Below are 13,716 nucleotides of genomic sequence, written 5' to 3'. Positions count from 1 at the left end.
GCTTGCCTGCTCCTAAGTGAGGGAAACAAGGAACAACCAAGTTAGTTGCATATTCATGTGCAAACAGCCACACACATGTGTCAGGTGTATGGGGTGTTTGGAGGGCAGCAGTACGGTGGAGAAAATTCCTATAAGGCAGGGGGATGAGAAGCGCTGGGTGACACTCCCATGCTGGTGGCTTCTATGGCTCAGCTTCCCCTGGGGGAAAGGAAAGGCTTGCCCAAAGTTGCTTTCTTTGCGGGCATCCCTTGAGAACATGACACTTCCTCTGCCTATGGTCCACCCCTCTCCTATATGTTCTCTAAAGCATTTGAACAAATGAACCGCGAATGAATTGCACTACTGTTAGGCTCTAAGTCAAACCCACTTCTCCCTTGGATGACTCCTCTCAGCACCATTTTCTTCTCTACAGAACTAGTCACATTTATAGTTTAAGATTTGCATAATTATTTAATCATACTTTATCAATTAAGTAATCACACAGAATCCCTCACCCCATTGAATATCTAGTTACAGTCACCATTATACCCCCATAGTCAACACAGTGCTTGATGCCAACTGTGTGCTCAATTAAAATTATGACCGAATGAATGAATGAATATATTCTAGCTTCAATTTTGAAGATGTTTTTTGATGGTATTTTTTTCTCCAGCATTAGTTTTTTGAACATTTCATTGATATTTTTCCAAAAAGTTGTATTCAAAAATGCGTCTTCTCTTCAGGCGGGGTGGTGCAGGGGCTGGAGAGGCTAAGACAGGAGGATGGCGAGTTCAAAGCCAGCCTCAGCAAATTGAGGCACTAAGCAACTCAGTGAGGCCCTGTCTCTAAATAAAATACAAAATAGAGCTGGGGATGTGGCTCCGTGGCTGAGTGCCCCTGGGTTCAATCCCCAGTACTCCCCACCACACCAAAAGTGCATCTTTTCAAACCTGTAGGACCTAGGTACGTATTTCATTCATTTTCTAGATAGAATAAGTTTTGTTTAGGTGCTGTGTAATGTGTGAACTGAGGTGGAGGGAATGAATTTGTCCACAGTGAATTCTGAAGAAGCCTCCTCACCAAGGGCAAAATAACCCGCAGCCGGTCTCTGGGCATCTCTCTTCAGGCTTTTCCACAATGGCAGGTGATCCTGAGGGACTGTTCTGAAATGCAGATGCCACAGGTTGTCTGTAGGCGTCACTCCCTGTGAGAACGACAGGAAGCAGTAAATGGCCAGGGCTTGCTAGACAGCATGGGGTCATGACATATGGGATGAAATAGCAACAGAGTGGCCATTTGGCAAGTGGTATCACAGGAGCATCTGGCCAGAATCTCATTGGCCTATTTAGTTTTGTATTTATTATTTATCCATCTTTTTGAAAGTCCTTTATGATTCGTGTAATCGCCTAAGTGCCAAAATGGCGCATACTCCTTGTTCCACAATGTGGGCTGGGACGCTCTCTTCCAGGGCTACAGTCAAATTCAGACCACTGATGAGCGGCCCATGACATCCAGGTGTCTGCCCTTGGTAGATCAGAACCACCTGCTGGAGTCCAGTTCTGGTGCCCTGAGGGGCGAGTTTCAGCAGCCTCGCTCCATGCGGCCCCTTACAAGGTGATGCTTTCATTCTGACAGCTGGGTGGCAATACAAAAGCAAAGAGAAAAACAACTGGTAGAAAATAGGAAACTCAGACACTAGTGGTTTTCTAACAACAAAGGCAAAAATCAAATAACCACCAAACACCAAAATGTCAGTGCTATCATCCCTGCTTAGGAGAAAAATAGTGTGACCCGGAAGACAGACCTTTCCTGGCATCCACCTTTAAGAGGCAATCATTACAGAGATCTTTACGTAAGGGGCACCGAGCAACAGAAGGGACACTCTCTCCTGCAGCATTTTTATAGAAGCTCTAGAAACATGCTTTATTTGGTCATTTCTTATATGGCCCCTTGATAAAAGAAAAGGACATCCTCTTAAATAGCCATTCTCTGGAGGCAGTTTTACAGGTGGAGAGTACAGGCAGTGTACTCTCGCCTAACTCACCTAACTTCTTAGATGAGGTGTCGAAGCAGAAAGGACAAGGCTACTCTCTCATCCCAAGCACTGCCCGCCTCCCTGACAGAACTGGGGACAGAGGTTGGTTCATGGCAGCTCCAGACAGAGGTCTGGAGACTACAGGCATTGAGCCCTCTCCCCAGCAGAACTCATACCCCGACTTCCTTCCTTTCTCCTCCTCTCTTCCAGCAAACCTGGAATTTCTCCTTCAACTGGGCACCAAACATCCCTGAAGTCATCGCCAGGAAAAGAAGCCACAAACGTGCTACTGGGCAGAAGAATTCAAGTGTGTCGAATTATTACAGTTACTGTCCCTCTCAAATTGTCACAATAGAGATCTAACAATGAATGAATTTCAGCAGGTTAAATAGTCCCTAAATGATATGTTGAAGTCCTAAACCCCAAGACCTGGGAAGGCACCCTTATTTGGCAATGTGACCAAGACAAGAGGATTCCAAAGCAATATGAGTTCATCCTGGACTCAGCCAGGTGCCTGATGGCCTGACACCAAGAGGGAGATTTAAACACAGCAGGAGACACATAGGGAGTGTGCCAGGTGGAGGCAGAAGCCAAGGCTGGAGCAAAGCGGCTACAGGTATGGAATGTCAGGGATTGCTGGCCGCCCCAGAAGGTAAGAAGAGGCAAGGAGGGACCCTCCCCAGACCCTCAGACAAAGCATGGCTCTCTGCACCCATTTCAGACTCCCAGCTTCCCAAGCTGCACAAGTATGAATTCCTGTTGTATTCAGCTACACATTCGTGATAGCTGTCCTAGAAATCTACTAGAACCCCCTAAGACGTATAAGTAGACAAACTAGAATTGTCTGAGATCTCCTGGGATTTATTTTCTCTAAGTTCATGACTATTTGGAGAGCATCATGGTCTTGTTAGCATATTACTCTTCGTAATAGCAACGAAACAGTCCCACCAAATGCCTGAGATGCCCACGCACCAGTGTCGGAAGCCCACACTGTTCCAAGTCTGGGTCCCCTCCTCGGATTTGTCTCAGAATGGGCACCCTCCCTGTGCATCATTGCACCAGAAAAGAACCAGGATAGCATTACCTACCACTGACCGTCCAAGGGCATCATGAGGATACGTGTCTCTATAATGTCTGTCCAAGAAATTGGAGCTTTTTGGAGAGCTAAATATAAAGTGTGTTATTATACCCCCCCAAATTGGCAATTCTTTGTCACTTTCCTTCTGAAAAGAAAATTATACTTACCCAAAGCATTTCATTACCACCTGAACTGTCTGTTCAATATAAATTTAGAAACCTAAATTTATATAACCACATAGACAAATGCATTAGAGTTAGGAGCCCAGGCTACCTGTAGTATTGCTATCACAGAAAATAAATTGTGGCATGTGACCTTGCAATGACTGTTCAGTCTAAGCTTTGAATCAGCTATCACAAATCTATGTTTAGAGAGGCCCCTTCGAACTATTTTTGTGGGATGGTTTGCCTACATTTGCCCACATTGCCTATGATAGTTTTTGTCAATTGGATCTTACATACTTAATAAGTAATAATTATACTACCATCTATCTGAATATTTGGAATGCCTTAATGCATAGGTCCCATTTAGGAGAGGCATAGTTACCCTGGGTCAGATTTTTTGATTAACTGAGGATATTCAAGCTGTATAACTGGAAATCTCCAGGAATATTGCGAGTTCGCCCCTTCTTAGAACATTGTAGGGTTGAGTGAAATCATGTCAGTTAGGTTGTGTTGCTTTCTTTTAAGTTTTTCCCCAATCCTTAATTCCTTTGGAGAAGACTATAGCTCTAGGTAATAATATTAACCCTATGCCTGGTCCATGCATTGCTGCCTTAATTTCTTGATATATAAAATAGGGAAATAATACCTAATTCATATTATTTCTGTAAGGATTAGATGAACTAATTTTGTTAAAGAAGTGAATATGGTTCCTGAATATGTACTAAGTGTTAGAAGAGGAGGTAAGGAAAGAGGCAGGAGGAGGATTTTTAAATTTTTATTTATATTAATTAGTTATACATGACAGTAGAATGCACTTTGATACATCATATATAATGGAGTATAATTCCTCATTCTTCTGTTTATACATGATGTAGAATACCACCAGTCATATAGTTATATATGTACATGGGGTAATAACGTCTGATTCACTCTATTCTTCTACCCCATACTCCCTCCCCTCCCTTAACTCCCCTCTACCTAATTTAAAGTAGCTCTATTCTTCCCTAGCCCCCCTACATTGTAAATTAGCATCCACGTGTCAAAGAAAACATTCAGCTTTTGGTTTTTTGGGATGGCTTATTTCACTTAGCATGATATTCTCCAACTCCATCCATTTATCAGCAAATGACATAATCTCATTCTTCTTGAAGGCTGGGTAATATTCCATCATATATATATCATATATATATATATCACATTTTTTGAGCATTCATTTGTTGAAGGACACCTAGGTTGGTTCCACAGTTTAGCTATTGTGAATTGAACTGCTATAAACACTTTTGTGACTGCATCACTGTAATATGCTGATTCTAAGTCCTTTGGGTATAAACCAAGAAGTGGATAGCTGGGTCAAATGGTGGTTCCATTTTTTCTGAGGAATGAGGAGGATCATTATTGTTATTGTTTGTGGTAGTAGCACTGTTCTCTAGGTTACCTCAGGACCCCAGTGAGACATGACTAGTAGAAAGGAAAGGATTGGAAGTAACAAATTGGGCCCATGATTAAATTTTTTCTGTAAAATTCTCTGAACCTATCAAGAAAGTCAGTCAACTGGTCAACCAGTCAACCAACCACTCTTTCAACGGTAGTAGTTTGTCTCAAGTGAAGGATTGAATCTCACAGAGCCACATGACCCAGAAGTCATGACACATCTGCCAGGACTGTTATCCACTGAGGTAGGCAGGACAGTGATCTACCCAAGTCTACATTCCAATTTCTGGAACCTGAAATGTAGCATGCTCTATGGCAAAGAGGATTTAAGGCAGCAGGTGGAGTTCAGGTTTATAGTCATCAGACCTTAAAATAGGTAGACTGTTCTGGATTATTCAGGTGGGACTAAGGCAATCACAAGTGTCTTCAAATGTGGGAAAGAGAGTCCTAAATGTCAATGTCATAGTGATGTGATATGAGAAAGGCTCGACTGATGATCACGAGCTTTGTAGGTGGAAGGGGCATGAGCCAAAGAATGTGGTGCCCTCTAGAAGCTGAGAAGACCAGGCAATTGTTTATCCCCCTCACCTCCCTTCAGAAACTCAGTCCTGCTGACACCCAATTGGAGCCCAGGGGGATTCCCTTTGGACTTCTCACTTCAGAACTCTAAGGTAATAAATCTGTGTCATCATAAGTCACTAAGTTCGTGGGGATTTGTTATGATAGTCATAGGACACTGATAAAGTCATTGACAATCAGATTAAACCGCACCTCCTCTCCCCCCAGCCAGGGCTGTGCTCCCTCTGTGAACTGGAGAGTAGCCATCGGAGAGTCATCCACCTGAGTAAGGAACCAGGTCTTCTAAGATGAGCAAAGTTCCTGACACTTGAAAGACAGAAGCCTGAAGACAGAAGATTGAGCATTTGACCTCTGCCCTCTCCCTGGGACTGTCCAGAGCCCCACCTTCCTGCTGGAGCCCCCAAATCTCTTGCATCCTCTCTTATGGAAGACAAATTTGTTTAAAATGGTTCCCTCGGAGTAGGGGACTAAATTTGGGGGGAATGTAAGCCATGGGATTGTCCCTGGGTGAGCTTCAGCTCTGGCCTGGGGACTCTCACTTCATGGAAAGTCTCATAGAAAGCTTCCTCTTTTTGACTTTAGGGGGCACTTGAGGATATCCCTATTAATGCTAAGATCTCATTTCAGAGATCAGATAGGAGAATGTTTACAAATTACCACTCAAGTGTAGGTGTCCTTGGCGTTATTGAAGGCTTATGTGTTATTAAGTGGTATTATTATTAGTATAGTAGCGTAGAATGTGGGGAAGTTAAGGAGATTATGTCTTATATTACTTAACAACAATTTATGCTTTTAGTAAAATTTGTGATTATTAAAATCTTTGTCTTAGGGAAATAGCTAACAACAGGTTATGGTTATAAAATAACTACAAGGGATGACCCCTTCTCTGTGTGCCGTGGTTCTGCTGTAGAAGTTTATCTATCTCATCTTATACTGGGATTCTATACAATTAATTGTGACTTTGACTTTAAGATAATATTTTAGAATATTAAGCAGGTAGGGTTGGTCTCAGGGGAAATTCAGCAGAAGGTATTTATGTGAAAGAAACTGAACACAAATTCTTTTATAATGAGCACTCTTGGAATCTCCTTTCCTTCCCATCTCTTTCCCCCTTACCCCTACCTACATCCTGTCCCACTGTTATTGCAAATTTTATGGTAGCTATAAGAGTTTTGAGAAGTTCATTCATCACTATAAAACATACTACTTGAATAAGTCACTTGCAAAGTTGCTTATCTTAGTATTGCCATTACATCAATAATACCAATGAAACTATTGCATGGTATGTTGATAATGAAAAATTACATTTGTGTGATCTGCTGGAGCAAAGAGTCAAGGCATATCCCAATATAAGGAACCAGTCCAGAAGCCACGGCTGCCCCAAGCCCCATCAGACTCTCTCTGGGAGTGAGGAGATGAATATCTTGGACCACTTCTAACCACCTGGGCCATGTCCCATGCCCTATTTGGAACATGTAACATGCTTTCACTGAGATGAACAGTAAAAAGCAAGACAGTGGAAAGGTTACATGTCATAACAGTTAACTAGTAAATTCTGGAGTCAAGTCCAGCCTCTCCCATTGCTAGCTCTTGGCCTTGGGCTAGTTATCAATTGCTCAGTACCTGCTTTGGTTTTATTATTTGTAAAATGTATTTGATTCATAGCACCTATTTTATAGAGTTGCCATGAGGGTTATAGTTATAATATTTTACCAGTACCTGGAATATAGTGAGACTTATGTGAATGGTTAAAGTCAAGAGGTCTGAGTTCAAGTCCTAACCCTAGGCCATATGACCTTGAGCAAGTTGGTTTGCCTCTCAGGATATATTTTCATATCTGTAAATGAACAAGTACTTGCAAACTGTTTCATTGCTAGGACATCTGTGTTAGTCAACTCTGCTACTGTAACAATACATTTGACATAGTCAACTCAGTAAGTTATTTTTTCTAATTTTTTTTATTTTTCTAATTAATTATACATGACTGTAGTATACATTTATGCATTTTGACAAATCATACATAAGTAGAGTATAATTTCTTATTCTTCTGATTGTATATCGTGTAGGATCACAGCAGTCATGAAGTCATATATGTACATGAGGTAATAATGTCTGTTTCACTCTTCTATTCTTCCTACCCCCATATCTCTTCCCCTCCCTTCACTCTCCTCTACCTAATCTAAAGTGACTCTATTCTTCCCTAGGCCCCCGACACCTTATTGTGAATTAACATCTGCACATCAGATGGCCTTTGGTTTTGGGGGTTTGGCTTATTTCACTTAGCATGATATTCTCCACCTCCATCCATTTGCCAGCAAATGCCATAATTTCATTCTTCTTTAAAACTGAATAATATTCTATCATATATATACATATATATTTACATATATATGTATGTACATACATATATATGTACATATATATTTACATATATATATTTACATATATATTTACATATATGTGTATATATATCACATTTGCATTTTCTTTATCCATTCATCTCTTGAAGGACACCTTAGTTGGTTCCATAGTTTAGCTGTTGTGAGTTGAGCTGCTATAAGCATTGATGTGGCTGTATCTCTGTAGTATTTTGGTTTTAAGTCCTTTGGGTATAGGCCAAGGAGTGGGATAGCTGGGTCAAATGGTGGTTCCATTCCAAGTTTTCTGAGGAATCTCCACACTGCTTTCCTTTTTCATTATGTTTGCCAGAGTTTCAGTCCTTGGTGGTTTGGCTCTGTTACTTTGTGCCTGTGGTGATACAGTATATCATGGCCAAAGCATGTGACAGAGGCTGCTTCTCACCTGGTAATGGCAGGAAGCAAAGAACAAGAGAGGAAGGGTCTGGGGTCTCAATATCCCCTTCAGTGGTACACCCCCAAGATCCAAACTTCCTCCAACCAGGCCCCACCTCTCAAAGATTCCAGCGCCTCTCCATAGTGCCTGGGCTGGAGCTCAGGACTTTAGCACAGGAGCCTTTGGGGGAACATTCTGAACTTTTGCAGCACCCTCGTCCAGCCCTTCGGGAGAGAGATGTATGCATGTCATTCCAGTGCCTGCTCCCACTTACTCTGAAAAGGGTCCTGAAATGTGCCTCAGTTTGATGACAATCATATTGTCACTCAGATGTCTTTAGGAGTTTTAACACCTAATGAGCCTGGCAAACAGGAAGTCACAGCAGCCTCTGTGAGAGCTTTTGTGGAGTGTGATTAGGGTGAAGCCCAAGCGTGGACCATCTCAGAGTGACAGTGAGAACTGAGTCTGGGTGGGGACAGTGAACCAAGAGTCTAGGTGGAGACCCACTCTGGACTGAGGTGGGGTCTAAAGGAGCAAAATGAGGCACAAACAAGAGGGGCACGTGGCCAAGGAAAACCGGGGTCTGTGTGTATTCCAAAACAGAGACGTGAGAACATTTGTGTGCTGAGAGCAGAGCACCCGTAGAATTCACAGGGCTCAAAAACAGCTGAGGAAATGGATGATTAATGGAGTGCGATGCCAAAGGTTGTTGAAGGGAGTGTAGAATCGCAAATCCTCTCTTAAGAAATAAGTGAATTTTATATTGGCAACTGGATGACTTAATTGAGCTCTCTGATTTCAATGATGCCCACAAAAGAGATAAGCACATGTTAAATTCTAGACTATCCCCAGCTGATTTCTCCACTTGCAGTTGCTGAAGAAATAAAAGCAAAATGATAGAGATTGATTTCAGTCTTCCCAGGAGGCCTGGCTGGCACTGATAATGCAGTTGATACTATAATTACTTGGGAGTCCTCAAGCCAGAGCTCCCTGGAACCAACTTTTGGACAATCTTATAGGATTGTCAGTCTTCACAGGGTCTGATGCACCCCCACCTCCAGGAAAACACACCCACCAGGCAAATCTGCAATGAAGCTTCTTAATGGAGTACTTCCAAAAGAGTCTTGCTTCACACGTTCTCCTTCTCCAAATAGCCATTCTGTCTTCATCTTCTGACTGGAGAGCCTATGGATCCCTGTATCACCAGGGGAGGACCATGCACCATCTCACTCTGGCCTCTACATCTTGACATCTGCAAGGGATGGTTCCACTGTCTATTCTCTGCTGCCTTTGCTCAGCCTTTTTTGTACCTTCTGATCTGTGTGATTTAGGGCAACAAGATTCTATCATTCATTTATGTATTCACCCACGTGGTGTGTGCCAGGCACTAGGGTCTTATTAATTTTAATCTGAAATGACCACATAACTCATGTCTTGATAGCATGGTTCCCATTGCAGTAAGGTTCAGAGATAGGCCTTGAAGAAAGCTCAGATCCTGAGGGATATAACCTCATCTGTAGATTAATCCATTTGATGGATTAAAAATTTGAATACATTTACTGAAGATGTAGAAAACTGCAGGCAGATGGGGCAGAGCTGGAGAAAGTAGGTCACTGGGGGTGTGGTCCTTAGGACTATGTCTGTCCCTGATCCCTTCCTGACTCTCTGCTTCCTGGCTGCCATGAGCACAGGTTCTCCCACCATGCCCTTCCGCCATGATGCTTCTGCCTTTGTCACCAGCAGATCACGGACTAGACCTCTGAAACCATGAACCAAAAGATGAGTTTTCCTCATCTAAGTTGTTCTTGTCAGGTATTTTGGCAGTGACTCAAAGCTGACTATGATGGGACTTGTAGAGGAAGAAGACATGGAGCCATCAGAGAGCACAAAGTTCAGTGTACAAATCCTGCTCCTGGCAGTATGGGAGCTACCCAGAGCACAGAACCACTGACAATCCTCCAAAACATGCTATGCTTGTTACCCTCCTCGAAAGACTTCTTTGACTGTACTCCTCCCTCCTCTGACTGAACTTATAACCCTTTCCATATCCATTAGTGTACTTTATGTTTCAAATAATAAAAACTACATATCTAATTTAAACAATTAATAAATGTTTTGGATCACATAACAGGAAGCCCAAAGGTACAGCAGGCTTTCTGGTGGCCTAGAATCTTATGCTGTTTCTCTGTTAATAACTCAGCACTGTTTCTTCTGGTATTGAATTCATTTGCAGGATCACAGAGGCAAATTGACTGTGGTATTTTCTAGAGGATGAGAGGGTTGACAGCCATTCTCCAGATTTCCCAACACACTCCCCCCTCACATCTGATTGATCTGAGATGAACCAGGAGGCCATTTTGAAATCAATGCCATGGCCAGAATAGAGCCATGTATTGATTGATTAGAGACCATGCTGTGCTTAGGCAAAGATTACTCTGATTGCAATTAGATCGATAAGAGTTTAAGCCTGGAGCTGAGAATGCAGGCAATCCTCAAGGTCTCATGGCTGCCCTGTAAAGGGAAATATGCAGAATAGGTGTCCTTTGGTGACTGACTGACTGCATGAGTAAAGTGTAAGAACTGGAGCATCCCCTGTTGCTCTGAACCTTGTGCAGGTGGGAAGTAACCATCACTCTGTAAACAAAAGCTTCATGGGTTCCAGGCTCCAGCCCCTGGACAGAGGATCTTGAGATGCCACATCTCTCAGATGGTACCCCCCCACTGCACTTTGCCTGTTCTCAAAGAAAACAGTTATTTGCTCAAAGCAATATTAATAGGCAGACCTGGATCACAAGTCATTTGTTCCTAAACTACAGCTATCCCTGGGTATCTGTGGAGAATTCATTCCAAGATCCCTCACAAGTACCAAAATCTGCAGATGCTCAAGTCCCTTACATAAAATGCTATTATATTTACATAGAAAACATGCACACTTTCTCTTCTACTTTAAATCATCTAGATTACTTATAAAACCTAATACAATTTAAATGCTATGTAAATAGGTATCACGCTTTATTTTGTACGGAATGAGGACAAGAAAAAAGGTCTGTGCATATTGAGTACAAACACAATTTTTCACCAAACATTTTCAATACATAGCTGGTTGAGTCCACAGACGTGGACCCCACAGATGAGAAGGGTAAACTGTATTTCTTTGTCTGCTGGTGGATTGGCCTCTGAAGATTGAAAGAAATATTTTCCACATGGCATCAGTTAGAGAGCTTGTTTTTGTTCTGTGTCACACACTATTTTTCACAGGGCAAAGAGACAATCTCAGAATCATCCACCTTCCATTGGCTTATTTTTGTGTAAAGGTTAAAGGAAAGACTCCTTCTCGGAGTCTTCTCGGAAAGCAACATTTTCTCATTACAAATTTCTGAAGCCAGGATTAAGGGATTTCCTGGAGAGAACTTGTGAAGCATCAGGCAGAGAGCAAGACATTTGTATGCAATCCCGGTTCATCATGGACTGAGACAGTGGAAAGAATGCTACAGTAGAAACAAAGGGGCTGTCCAGGGTGTGTCATGGTGTCCTGGGTCATTTTCCAAAGTGACATCACTTGCTCTGCTCCTGGAAGGAGCCCTATGTGTAGAAAAGCGTCCAAGTGGTAGAGATTGTAATTGAGCCGCAGATTATCAGAGATAGGAGGAGCCTTTGGAAGTCACTTCAAAAACTAAGTCAAGAGGGTTAGGCGGCTCTGTCAAGACCACTCTCCTAAGGGAATAACAGTGTGGAGGAGTCAAAGATGAAAAGGAAATCACACAGATGTGTGCGTTGCACAGTAGGTTTGGCAGAGCCAGAAAGCAGGGTAGGCAGGCCCTGAACAGTGTCTGACACACAGGCTGGCACCAGGAATGGGAAACCACTGCAGGCCACTCCAGAGGGGGCAGGAATCTTAGGTTCAGGGCCAGGGCCAACTCTGGAACCAAGGTGGGCAGCAGGAATCTGGAGGATTCTGCCAAGTGGCTTCTGCTGCGCCTGCCGGGTGTCACGGGCTGAGTTTCTCCTACATCAGCTCTTGCATTGGAGATATCTTCAGAGCATTTTTTATTCACGGTTCTGGAAGATTCCACTCAGAAAGGAAGGAAAGAAAGATGGCACAAGTATTTGTATTTCAACTGTGTTCTACTTCAGTGTGCTTCTCCTGCACACACCACACACACACACCTGCACACACTCTCACAGACTTGTACACACGCACCCTTGCTATTCTCATACACTCATACACACGCACTCATACACTCATGTACACAGATTCACATGCTTATACACTCACATGCACACATGCTGTCATGCACATGCACACACACACTCATTCATTCACACACTTTAATTCACCATGTTAGTTCCCTTGTCCCTGAATCTGACTAGGCATATGTGTCACATTCCCAAATTCCCCAGTCCTTCTTAGCAAGAATGAGTTAAAGAATGATTAACCCCCCCACCCCCGGTTTCTACGCTGAAGAATGGCGGTCATGGTCTTTGTTATTCAGAGAGGCAGGGCTTGATATTTGTATCTCACTCATTTCAAGAACATCCAAGCATGTGCTCCACATAAGTGTTTTGTCAGACTGGGGTTACAGAGAGTGGAGTACAGGAGTGATTATCAAGGAACAAAGAAAGCCAATCTACATGCCTGTACTGCTCAAATGCTTGGAAGAACATGGTACTTGCCTTAAAATTAACAGCACAGACCACTGATGAAGAGTATCTATAAGGATAGATAACTTTACCCAATGTCGGCTACAAACAGACATTGTGCTAAAGGTTCACACACATATTCCCATTTAATCTTTGTAATTAACCAGGGAAAGAACAAATCATGATTATTCTTATTTCATAAGTGAAGAAACTAAGGGAACTCACTGAGTTCACAGAGTGAAAAATATCAGTCTTCCTCTATAAATGCAACTTTTCACAGTGAGGGAGCTCTTCTGACTTTCGGAAGAGAAGACATCTGGGCTGAGATTTAAGAACAGGCAGGAACTTATTTATGCTTGTATTCTCCAAAAGGCCACAGGCCCTGTGGGCACAGAGGATCCTGCAAGGACCCACTGACCCCACTCCTGGCGGAGGCAAACAGCAGTGTACCTGGTTTGTATGTGCAGGAGAGTAAGGAGGCAGGAAGCCTCAGAGATCCTACGCTGGCGCTTTCCACCAGCCTAAGAAAGTCCTCACACAAGTCAGGTCACATGTTTTTGCCTTGTCTGGGGAGAACCTCTGCAGCTAGAGGCCCCGTCTGTAGAAAACCCTGAAGCTCTCCCGTCACATTCCGTTCTGCTCTCCATCCCACATGCAGCAGATTCCCTAAAGCATTTGGTCGCTCCCCAGGTAGGAAGAACTTTGGGTCCTTCCTTTATCCTCCACCATTTTCTGGATGAACGCCACCCTTCATTTCACCCTCACGGCAACCTTTAGCCCTTCCCTGGACCACTGTGACAGTGCCGCACCTCCTCTCCCTGACCAGGCTGCTCCCCACAAGCCACTGCCCAGTAGCCACACTTCCTACAAAAACCAGCAGTGACCTTTCTGAAAAATCAGTTTTGACCACATCATTTCCAAATCTACAACATTGGAAGCGAAGAACTAATTAACACACTCAATGCATTCTCAGGCAACGGACCAGCAGGCAGGGTGTGGTCAACCAGCAGCAGTAG

This window comes from Sciurus vulgaris (genome assembly GCF_902686455.1).
Source record: "Sciurus vulgaris genome assembly, chromosome: 14".
NCBI lineage: Eukaryota > Metazoa > Chordata > Mammalia > Rodentia > Sciuridae > Sciurus > Sciurus vulgaris.
Note: the sequence above shows the minus strand (reverse complement) of the source record.